Raw genomic sequence first — 12,578 nt, forward strand, 5'->3', positions numbered from 1 at the left:
ATTTTATTTTCCCAAAAAAGCTTAAGAAATATCTGTGCAATTCTTACCAAATTGTTTCAACTGATAACTTCCAACAAAAGTTATGTGCGAAGGATTACATAAGAGCATTCCTCTTACACATATTTATGTTTAGGGAAATGATATCAACACTACAACGCTTTTATAAGATGCGAAGAATATTACCGTTGTCAAGAAGCACTTACAATTTACAAGGCCTTTAAATGCTAAACGGCAATGTGCTTCCTGCATCTTATATAAACATTGGGGTGTTGATATCATTTCCCTATGTAGAGTTTGCATATAAGATAAGGATGAGACATGGACATAGTTGTTGCATTAGTCAGGACAACATATGGACAGAGTTACAGCTACTGATCCTGCTATTGACCAATTTATGCCTGACACCAGCGATGCTACCTCTACAAGTGAGCCACCACATGTTGTTCATATGCATCACTACCCGCAACGTGAACACCGTCCTCCAGCCAAACTTAAGGATTATCATTGTTTTTTATCTACTATTTTGTCTCTTCATGAGCCCCAATCTTACCGAGAGGCCGCCTCTGACATGTGTGTCTCTCTTTCTGATCTGACTCCCCTCTTATGTGATAACAAAAGTGCTATTCAGATCGCTCACAATGATATCTTCCATGAACGCACCAAACATATTGAAGTTGACTGTCATTTTATTCGTGATCATATGTTATGGAAGATGATTTCCTTACCGTTTATACCATCCGAACATCAGATTGCTGATTTATTTACCAAGTCTCATTCATCCCCTCGTATGCGTTTTCTTGTTTCCAAACTTCATATGCATTCAAAAGCATCTTGAGTTTCCGGAAGGGCATTAACGACAATAGCAGCTCCCACATGCCTAGTATGGCATGCTACTTTCACACATACTTTGTATAGCTTATTGCTATTCCACACATACCTTGTATAGGTTTAGATGATTACATCTATAGGCTTCCATTCTTCTTCTGTGAAATCCCCCAATCAAGGGATTAGATCTTTGTGTTATCTATAAATATTTGTATCATGTATACACAATATATACTGTGAATAAAGTTCTTCCATTACATTGTTCGTTCCTCACATGGGACCAGTCACTAGGGTAGCCCGTATTTATTATTTATTATATATGTTACACCCAATTTCAGGGGAAAAAAAGTTGTATTAAGTCATAACCTTCTCATCTAACTGATTTTGCTTATCAGATGACAGATTTCGATGGTCAAGGTTAATGGATCACACCAATCTCCGTTCGATTTAAACCAAAAGCGGATTATACATTTTTCAAATAATTCAGAAGTACATACACAGAGGATTTATGTATAATCTATTAGACAGTATAGGTATGAGATTTTATAGGGCCATATTAATCTCCCGTTAGGATCTCCCTCTACAGATCGGATGGTTAGGATCATAGAGATGATTCCCTAGGTACAACGTATTTATGTTGTGGCCCAACAAATGATGAAATGAATGGTTTGGTTTGGATCATCCTATGAAGTGAGCCTTGTACTTTTTGAAAAATACTAGACTTCATGCCTACACACTACAAAAAAAGCATTTTTATTGGCTACTGATATTGGTACTCCCACGTTTTGATAATTGCACGGACTCTTTTGTATTCTATTATTTACTGCTGTCAAAGGATATTACAAATCCCAGAAAGGTCTCGAAGACACTTAATAAAGAAAATACAAGTTGAGTTTGTGCAATTAACAAAACATTGTAGTGCCGATATAATTAGACATTCTATTCGCTTTTGAAAGTTTATAAATAGCATTAGATTCATTCAATTGCTAGTTTTTGCTTGCGCTCTTCTTGGAATAACCGGGTTTAAGAAATACATATTCCTTCAACCTTCAATTAAGCTTCTTTCCTTTCTTCTCCCTTCATCTCTCAATCCTCCTTTAATTTCTTTATCTCTTTCTTATTCTTTTTCTTTTTTTGTGGATTATGCAGAAACAGGGGAGTGGCAGAGATTGGTAGAAAATAGATTCAAATTTGATTAATCTAAAAAACCCAGAACAATCCAATGACTTTTGAACAAGGTAAGCTTATTTTGATGCAAAAATAATCGATTCTATTTGATGGGTTTCTATCTTTGAAGTGACTAAAACTGAATCATTTATGCAGAAACAGGAGAAACCCAGAAAAACCCAGAAACAGAATAAAAAATATTTCAATTTCAGATGATATCTCGCCACGAAGCGTTTTAGAAATACCAATTTTGGGTGTTGATCCTTATAACAGTAGCAGTAACAGAAGCAATTCTCCGGGCGATAAATCATCAGTTGTCAACGAATCTTTGAATTTGGAGGGACATGGTTTGCAATGGAAGAATCTGATTAGTGTTATTAAGAAGAAATCTATGAGAACGAGGAGGAATTTAAACAGAAAATTGGAAGGAAGTGAGTTTGGTGAGGATTTACATATTACTAAGCCGTCTTGGAGGAGTTTTGATTATGAGGAGCTTGTTGTTGCTACTGTTAGTGATTTTGGACTTTCAAAATCATGTATTTTGCATGTTTTAGTGTTTTTGGAAAATGTTTTTATTGAAAGCGTTTGGGAAAAAGAAAATATTTTCATGGAAAGATTTGCTTTTTACAAAAGGATGTAGAAGTGTAGTTGAAAAGATAGTCCCATACCGAATGAGGAAAAGGAAAGAGAAGGGCTTATAAAGCCTTACCCTTCTCCACTACTTGTTTGGTTGCACATTGGGTTGAACCCATGAGTGGACCCGTGGGATGGTGCAACGCACCTTTCGCACACGCGCGGCGTGGGCAATAGGGCGCATAGTGGCGCTTTTTTAGGCGCACGTACGCAGCGTCGCGAGGAGCGATTGGAGCCTTTAATTTTTTCAGATTTGATCTGGACCGTTGGATCAAGATAAAGGTGGATCGGTCGGATGGGTGGGCCGAATGGTTCGGTTGGGTTGGGCCTAACGGTCGGCCTAGTACACCAACAGTCAGCAGATGTGATCCAATGGGTTGTGTCCTTTCCCCAACGGTCAAGAGCCCAGAGGATGCGTCCTGCACCGTAGATGGTTGATCTAACAGTTACGGGGTTGGAGGAAGGTTTTGCACAACCCAACAGTCTCTTCTAGGATCGATCACAACCGTTCAATAATAAATGGGTGCGATCTAACGGTCAGATTTCAAACATTCTGGAAAGGTGCCCTGTAGAGGTGTTCTTTACGCTGAAAAGACACCAGAGACTCTATAAAAAGAGCAGATTTCTATCATTTGAGTACAGAAACGAATTGGCAATTCCCTTGTGCAATTCTGACAAACTTTAAACACTCTTCTACATTCTTTCAAAATCCTCAAGTATTTCTACATACTGTTTTTTCTTTTGTTTACTGTTCTAGATATTGTTCTTCTGCAGAAACAGTATCTGGAAATTTCTCTAAGGCTTGAAATTTCTGAAGGGCATGTTGGGTTTGATTCCGCTAGTGCGAGGCGTCATCAAACATTAGTAGGGCTTCCCTACTAGGCTTCATTGTATCTTGGAGGCAATTCACGGATCCCCTTTGCACACTACTGGTGGGGGCGAATCTTGTGTTAAGGAAAGTGATATCACGCCTTGAAGCAACACATTTCTGTTCTCTCATCACCAACAGTAACCATCAATTCTTCAACAGCTACTGATAATTTCAGCTCTGGTAAGTGAAATTTTGTAGCTTTCTTTGCTTTTGTTCTCTTTGTTCTTTCCTTCGTTTTCCCTTCTTTCCAAAAAAAAATTCAAACAGTTTAGGGGGCGGAGGTACAAAAATTGGGGGAGGGTTAGGGCTCTTCTGTTAGTGTGAAGTTACTATAATGCCGTTAAATTATTGGAAATTATCTAAACCTTCCAACTCAAACGCTAATCATAAGGAGAGATGGATTAAGGACACAAACGTAAGCTAAAATAGTAAAGACTAAAGAGGCAGTCTTAGATTAATAGCTAATAAACTTTATGGTTTAAGTGGCCATCATTTATTCAGAAACTTAGTTCAAACTTAGTTGTATGATCGAGTGATCACATATGGTGGTCCCTAATATGGATGTGCCATGATACAAAAATCACATTAATTGGATGGTTAGGATTGTCTACTCGGCGAGTTTGTTGTATTACTGTAACATAATGGGTGCAACTTCGGCAGGGCTCAACTCGAACTCAACGGATTTAACCTGATTTTGGCTCAGGTTGGATTTGCATTTCCCCGGATTGTGTTGTGTTAGGGTTGGGAAAGGTCCACCCGATTTAATTTCAGGTCCGGCTAGGGTTGAGCCTTAGGTAACCCTACCTGCCCGAACACGTCTCCTTGTGCCCTGTTTGTTTAAGATTACAACAACCGATTGTAAATCAAAAACCAAATATTGGACTCAAATTTCCAATAATTGGCTTTAGACTCACAATCAGTCATCATAATCTTAGATGAACAGAGCCTTGATTTGGAATATCACGTTAGACGGGTTAGGGGATTGAGAGATTTAAAGGCGGTTTGGGTTAGGGTTGACCCTCCTCGACCTAAGGCTTAGTTTAGGTTGTTTTAGGGTTGAACACTTCAAACCCAGTCCAATTTACGGCTCTTTGTTCCTCAAACTTTTTTGGGGTCATTTCGGAAGAAGATTAAAGTAGATGGGCCATGTAAATGACTTTTCAATAGGCATTTAGAAAGGAAAAACAAGCCAATGCTGACCTATATTCGTTAATTGGATTGTTAGGATTGTCTAATAAATATGTTTTGGGCAGTGATCAATTCACCCCCTTCTAGGATGAATTCATCCGGTATTTTTCAAAATAGATTGTACAGCCCACACCACAGGATGATCCAATTTGATGGCCCACAACATAAATAGGTTGTGCCCTAAAAATCATTTCCATAGAATGATTCTAACCATCGGATCTAAAGAGGGAATCACATTATGGAAACTTCTATAGATCGGATAGTTGGGATCATCCAATGGAAATGATTTTTGGGGTACAATCTATTTACATTGTGGCCCATCAAATGGGCGGTTTGGATCATCCTATGATGTGGGATGTACAATCCAATTTGAAGAATATGGGACGAATTCATCCTAGAAGGGGTGAATTTATCACTGCCCTTTTTAATATTACTGTTAACATCAACGGCTCTACATTCCTCAGGTTTTTCGTTATTTCAATGAAGTTCTAGGGTAATTTTTGGAGAAGATAATATTTACTGTAGTGGGCCGACAATAGTGGGCCCTTCCAGCAAATCGTGTTCACGTACGGTAGCTTCTGGTAAACTAATTTGACTGAAGTCAAAGTTAGCGGCTCAAACGCCATGAATTGCGGACTGCAAGAAGTTTGAAGATGGGATTATGCAGTTACTTTATACCCACTATTCGAACACCATGGATCTTGTGATCAACGGTAGTCAGGTAGGGGTACAACTCGGGTCCGGGTCAACCGGAAAAGAAGTCGGGTTGGGTTGAGCTCTCTGGCCCGGGTTGAGGGTTTGGGCAACCCGACAATTTTTATGAATTTTTTTTCTTTCTAAGCTTAAATATTCGGGATGGGTTGGGTCAGGTTCAGGTTGGAAAAAGAATTCTTCAGGTCGGGTCAAGTTGGGCTCAACCCAACCCAACCCAACCGACCCGAGTTGCACCCTTAGGTCAGAGAAACACAACTTTCTTTTGTCATTTTCGACAAGAACCGGAGGATTTTATGAGAACTACGTGGAATTCTGAAAATTTTCTTCATGCCTTCCCATTCGGGGATGTGGTGGGACCCATCTCTTGGGTTTAGATGTACTCTTATGGAGTACTAAAAGTTTTATTCATAATTAGGGGTTTGCCAGGCCTTTTAGTTACTGACTTTTGCATGAGAGAACAGCTACATCAGCAAAATTAAATGAATAAGACAAAATCTGATGAAAAGTGAGCCCGTGTGGCTGTTCTCTCATGCAAAAGTCAGCCGTGAAATGGCTTTCCGTGAAATTGCCTAGCAAATGCCTAATAATTATTTAAGGTTAATGATATATGCACTCTTTTTATAATAATATTTTTCACTTTTTAATTACTTTTCTGAATGGGTGTTATTTGCTTTTTTACCATTATGATAGCATTTAGCTGCTTATTAAAAGAAGCTAAAAATTTAAAGAAGAATGCTATTTGGCATGCATCATTTCCTCATTTAAAAGGAAAAACCAAAAAGGTAATAGAGATTAAAGTGGAGCTAGTATTACAGCTACACTTTTGTTCACATGCTCTTTATTTTAAACTTCTAGGGTGCCTTTGGGTTGCCCGGAATCAGGAGATGGAATTGGGATCTAATTCCAATTCTGCCGATTCTTGTATTAGATTAAGAAAAAAAGAGTGGAATCAGAGGGCGGAATTAACACCACAGGGAATTAGAGGGCGGAAAATTGCTTGAATCTATTTCCCACCCCAAGCGGTGGTATTCTGATTCTGTCTTGGTCAAAATGGATTTTTTATTTCAAGGAGAATCAAACTAGGAATTGTATGATGTCAATTCCGATTCCTGATTCTGGCCATCCAAAGGCGCTAAGGTTAAGTTTGGATGGCTGAAATCATGAATCAAAATTGGCATCCGATTCTGAGTCCCCCATTCATTTTGACCAGGGCAGAATTAGAATACCACCTCTTGCCGCGGAAAACAGATTCTCACTTTCTTCTTCATTAACTTTGCCCTCCTGTCAGTTTTACCCCTTGATTCTATTATTTTTGAACCAAACATTGGAATTGAGCGGAATGGCAGTAGTGTGAGTTATATATTTTGTTTCGCTTAATACCGAAAAAAGGGAAAAGATTTGTGTTCTATTCCGTTTCATTCGGCATTCCATTCCATTTTAGCCCGTTTCATCCGAAACACCCTGGTTAGTTCCATTTCGTCCAAATTATGGTGACGAAACACATACTGTTTGAAAAATATAAAAAAATACAGAAATGCCTTCTAGTGGATCAGCTTCCATTTTTACAATTTTGCCCTTTTGTTTTAGCCGTTTTTATGTATTGTGATTAGTCTAATATTTTAGGTAATAAAAAGTGTTTTTAAATATTTAGTTCATAAAATTGTTTCTTATATTTTAGCAATTTTAAAATTTTTTAAATTTTTTTAACTATTATTATTTCCTGTCGTCGCAGCGTCTTTTCCGAAACGGCAAAATGGCCAAACGTTCGGTTCCACTGGCCAAAACAAAACGATGAACAAAGCAGAATCTACAACAAAACAGTAGCCATTTATTTGCGTATAATCTTACATGCAAATGATTCTAAAATTAAATATAATTACTTGAAAATAATCATTATAATAGTTATAGAAATAATATAGTTAATGGCTTCAAAAGAGGTCTTAATGTCCCCCAATTCACAAATAAGATTAAGTTAAAATAATCTTATTTGCAAATAAAAACCAATTTTGCTAGTACACAAGGAGGCCCAAGAAGCCCTTAATCTTATGTTCTAAATTGAATAAAAACTATGATTTTATACTATTCTCTCAATCTCTCTCTCTCTCTCTCTCTCTCTCTCTCTCTCTCTCTCTCTCTCTCTCTCTCAATTGAAGTAATATTTCAGTAATTTGTTCTTTCTCCTAAACTTGCAGAAATGTTGATTGGAAAGGGTGTCTGCCAAATGGGCAACTTGTGGCAGTGAAGAGGCTAACAAAGAGAGACAAGGAGGAGGAGGAGAGAGTTGGAGACTTTTGTCTGAGCTTGGAATAATTGCTCACATAAATCATCCAAATGCAGCTCGTTTACTTGGTTTTGGTGTGGAAGGAGGATTGTAATCAGTTCTCCAGTTCTCCCCACATGGAAGTCTAGCTTCTATTCTCCATGGTAATTCTTGTGTAGATCCCTTTTTTGTAAAAAAAAAAACTAAGGTTTATTGATGCTATGTGCAGAGTATACATTGAAGCTTGGTATATAAACCATCCTAGCAACAATCTGGCCTATCATGGCCTGATTCAAAAATCTTCTTAAATCTCCAATCAATAGCTTTCTTGGGTCTCCTAAAATTCCCATTGATTGGATGTTAGGATCCCTCTGGTTTCATTTGAGAGGTGGACCCCTATATGGGAAGTGAGAATTGAATGAATAGGCATGTTGTGTGTATACACCAAGTTTTAGTGTATCTATACTCTATACATAAAAGAGGCGCAGGTTATTTAAAACCTTATAAATGTAAATTTCTCCATAGCTATTTACTACTGAATAAAATTAAATTTCTTGAAAGATGAAACTACAACTATTTTTAATTATTCGGTAATTTAAGTTACTATTGAAAATTTATTTAATTATGTTCTAAATCCTTAGACCAGATCTGGAATGTTCATAGATTTCAAAAAAAAAAAAAAAAAAAATTGTTGGTTTTTACCTGTTAATAGTATAAGTGCACTGATTCACCTAGAATTTAACTACAGTAAAATACTGTAATTAAAATGATGCTAACTTTAGAAAGTTCTATTTAATGAAAAATTATGTAACATGAAGTCTGAAACCTGGACTTAGCTTCTGATGGCGTATAATGCTAATATATATATATATATATATATATATATATATATATATATATATATATATATAACTATTAAATACTTATAAATATAAATCTATCATCAAATAGTTATCTATATGTACACTACATGCTAGAGATGTTCATCACGGGGATATCAAGCGCGCTGAGGTTTATTTTATCCTTGGAGAGATTTGCTATCTTCTTTCTGTAGACCTTCAATAAAATATTACCAGAGCAAAATTGGTTAACAGAGACCATCAAAACTCTTTGATATTCAATGGCAGAAAACTCCATCGATCGAATGGTTTTGATCATCCGATCAGGATGATCTTTCAGCGGCGGACAATTCAAGTTGAGGCCCACTAGATGTATGGCCCAAATTGATGATTAGATTGCTGACTTGGGCATTGCACCATAATATGATGCATTGCATTGAGTCATTATTCTATCTCTATATCTCTTAGAAATGAAATTGAATTTTAGTTTTTCAAGTTCAAAAGGGCGTCTTGAATGGGGTGTCCGGTTTAAAGTGGCCTTAGGAGTGGCAGAAGGGCTGCTATATCTTCAGGAGGGCTGCCACAGACGTATAATTCAAAGAGATATGAAGGCCTCTAACATATTACTTACGAAAAATTATGAACCTCAGGTATTATTTCATCCGTAGAGCTTTTTTAACAATATTTCGTTTCAAAACGATATATGCACTCCCTTGTTTTAATAATAACACTCCATATTGTTAGTGTATTTTTAAAATAAAATAGTTCTTGAAACTGTTTTACAAAGAAAAGCGCCTTTGTTTTGTAAAAGCGATTGCTTTTAAAAAAGAGAGTAAAGTAGCTTTAGAAAGATAGTCCCACATCCGTTAGGCAAAAACGTTGGAGAGAGATTTATATAGCTTTTCCCACTTCTCTCTATTGCTTTAATCCACAATGGGTTTTAGCCATTGGACGGACCTACGGATCGGTGCAATGCACACGCTTGGCGTGGGCAATGGGCTGTAGGGCTCTATAGTGGCGCACTTTGCACAACGCATTGCAAGGAGCAAGCTTGGGCGAGTGCGATCCGAATCGTCAGGTCCTGTGTAACGGCTAGTGGTGATTGGGTGAGATGATGACACTTGGATTGCGTCCCATCTTCCCAACAATCATGAGCCCAAAGGGTGCGACCCACACCGTGGATGATCGATCTAGAGGTTATGGGGTTGGAGGTTTTACATAAAGCAACAGTCACTCCAGGATCGATCTGGACCTTAGAGTCACGGATGGGCGCGATCTAACGACCAGAATCGAACCCGCCGTTGGATTGTGTCCCATCTTCCCAACAATCATGAGCCTAAAAGGTGCTACCCACACCGTGGATGATCAATCTAGCAGCTATGGGGTTGGAGGGAGGTTTTACACAAACCAACAGTCACTCCAGGATCGATCTGGACTGTAGAGTCACGGATGGGCACGATCTAACAACCAGAATCGAACCCGCTCTGAATAGGTGCTCTATAAAGGGACAGGATCGATCTGGACCGTAGAATCGCGGATGAGCACGATCTAACGGCCAGAATCGAACCCGCTCTAAATAGGTGCTCTGTAAGGGTGCAAATCAAACATAAAGGGTGCCAGAAACCAAATTTCAGAAGCAAATTACTGCAAATTACTCTCTTGAAAGCCTTCAAACCACTGTATACTAGGTGCTCTGTAAGGGTGCAAATCAAACAGAAAGGGTGCCAAAAACCAAATTTCCGAAGCAAATTACTGCAAATTACTCTCTTAAAAGCCTTTCAAACCACTGTATACTAGGTGCTCTGTAAGGGTGCAAATCAGACAGAAAGGGTGCCGGAAATTGGAACTAAATTTCAGAAGCAAATTAATCTGTTAAAAGCCTTTCAAACCACTGTATACTAGGTGCTCTGTAAGGGTGCAAATCAAACAGAAAGGGTGCCAGAAACTGGAAACAAATTTCTGAAGCAAATTACTCTCTTGAAAGCCTTTCAAACCACTGTATACTTTCTTCAAAAAGAAAACTTCCTTCCAAAGGTGGTTCTTAGGTTTGATTCATGTATACTGTTTTCTGTAGAAACAGTAACTTGTATCTCAAATACTTGTTCCTTCCAAATGTGGTTCTTGGGTTTGTTTCCGCTTAGTGCAAAGTGTCAACAACCATTTTGGTGTAGATTACACCGGGCTTTATTGTATCTTAGAGGCAAATTCGTGTACCCCTTTCTCACTTACTAGTGGGGGCGAATATCGTCTTAAGGAAAGCGACATCGCACCTTGAAGCATCTCCTTTCTGGTTCTATTTCCCACCATCTCCACTATATATTTTCCAACACATATTACATATATTCTTTTGAATGGACGGAGTATCCGTGTTCGATTCCAATATTACATGATTCTTTGCAATACTTATAGATATTGTTTATCTTTTTTTTCTTCTAAATACTACTCCCAAAGCTTTGCAATTATCACATGTTTTGAGTTTAATTTATTCATAATAAAAGTAAGTCTTTTTTTATGGAAGTAAAATATCATAATTTTTTTAATTTATTAAAAATTTTAATTACACTTCTAGACAAATTTTATCTGTTTTTTAATGATTCTACCAAAACTTTACAACTATCACGTGTTTTGAGTGTTTTTTTTATGATATAAGGTATCCCTACACCATTTAGGGCAGGACAAATCCTTTTTTTCCCATAATAATACCAAGTCCTTTTTATAGAAGTAAAATATTATATTTATTTTAACTTACTAAATTTTCTTACTATTACTAGTCATAGCCATTTTATTATGTAAAAAAATAAAATTTAAGAATTGATTAAAAGGTTTTGACAAATCCATGTATATTTCTTTTTGAGGTTTACCGAATCCGACACTTGATATTGGTCTTGAATACTGATAATCATACCGAACCATCCATTTGATATCATCAAAGATTTGGACCGTTCATCTGGTGGGCCCCACCATGGAACAACCATTTAAATTCAGTGTGCAAGTCCTCCAATTGAATTTTCAGGATTATTTGATCAGATTGAGTCTTGGGATATGAAGTGGGCCCACAAGATCAATGGTTCAGAATGTGCTGAAATAATGTGTGTGGGTCCAATTGCTGCATCTCATGGGAGCTCTCACATAAGTGCATCTCATACTATCATTTCCCTGTCTTTACAAATTCTTTGTTTACTTTTCCAAATGTAAATGTTCTTTTGGAAGATCATTTTCTCCTTTCACCTTGTAGATTTCTGATTTTGGATTAGCAAAATGGCTTCCTGAGAAATGGACCCACCACATAGTTTTCCCCATTGAAGGAACATTTGGGTAAGAAACAACTTCACTCTGTCATTTGGTGGACCCCACCCTTCTCTGTGGACCGATCGTAGATGGACGGTGATGATTATTCTTCTGTATACTTAGTTAGGAAAAAAATTATACGTATAGATTTATATATTTTTTGTTTCAGATATTTAGCACCAGAATATTTCATGCACGGTATAGTCGACGAAAAAACCGACGTGTTTGCGTTTGGGGTTTTGCTACTGGAGCTTATAACAGGGCGTCGGGCTGTTGATTCTTGCAATTGAATCATTGGCATGTCTATATAAGTATTTGTTAAATTGTAATATAGGTTTTAATTTGTAACATATAAAATATATTAACTTATATGCAATTGAAAAGGCTCTAAAACCATGTGATAAATCCTGGGTTGAAAAAAAAACTCAAATAAATGTAAATAATACTAAAAACCATAAAAAAGAGAAATTAATGCACCCTTTCGGACACAACCTATGATAATCTTCGGAATTATTAAAATAATTTAGATATAATGTGTTAATATTCGATGATTTTTGGGGTTGGGCCTGTAGCTCAATGGTTGAGGCTTAATTTGTTCCTCGACCTTGAGGTCTCAGGTTCTATCACAGCTTACCTATCGAATATATATATATATATATGAGGAAAGATCTAGGGAAAGGAAAGAGGGGCTTTTCTCTTGGGGTTAGGAGGGTTTTTTGTGGTGATACTAAAACCAGGATCTCTCTTCTTCTTTTCGGTTACTCAAGGTGGTTCTTGGTTACTCAAAGTTGAG

At 37.3% G+C, this 12,578-nt stretch overlaps 1 pseudogene; it reads left to right on the forward strand.

The window, feature by feature from the left end:
* The first annotated feature begins 352 nt into the window (after nucleotides 1-352).
* LOC143850564 (receptor-like cytosolic serine/threonine-protein kinase RBK1) lies at nucleotides 353-12,075 on the forward strand (annotated as a pseudogene).
* Nucleotides 12,076-12,578: the final 503 nt, after the last annotated feature.

This window comes from Tasmannia lanceolata, unplaced genomic scaffold (assembly GCF_043159265.1).
Source record: "Tasmannia lanceolata isolate RefF3 unplaced genomic scaffold, GAP_Taslan_0.1 ptg000018l, whole genome shotgun sequence".
Lineage (NCBI taxonomy): Eukaryota > Viridiplantae > Streptophyta > Magnoliopsida > Canellales > Winteraceae > Tasmannia > Tasmannia lanceolata.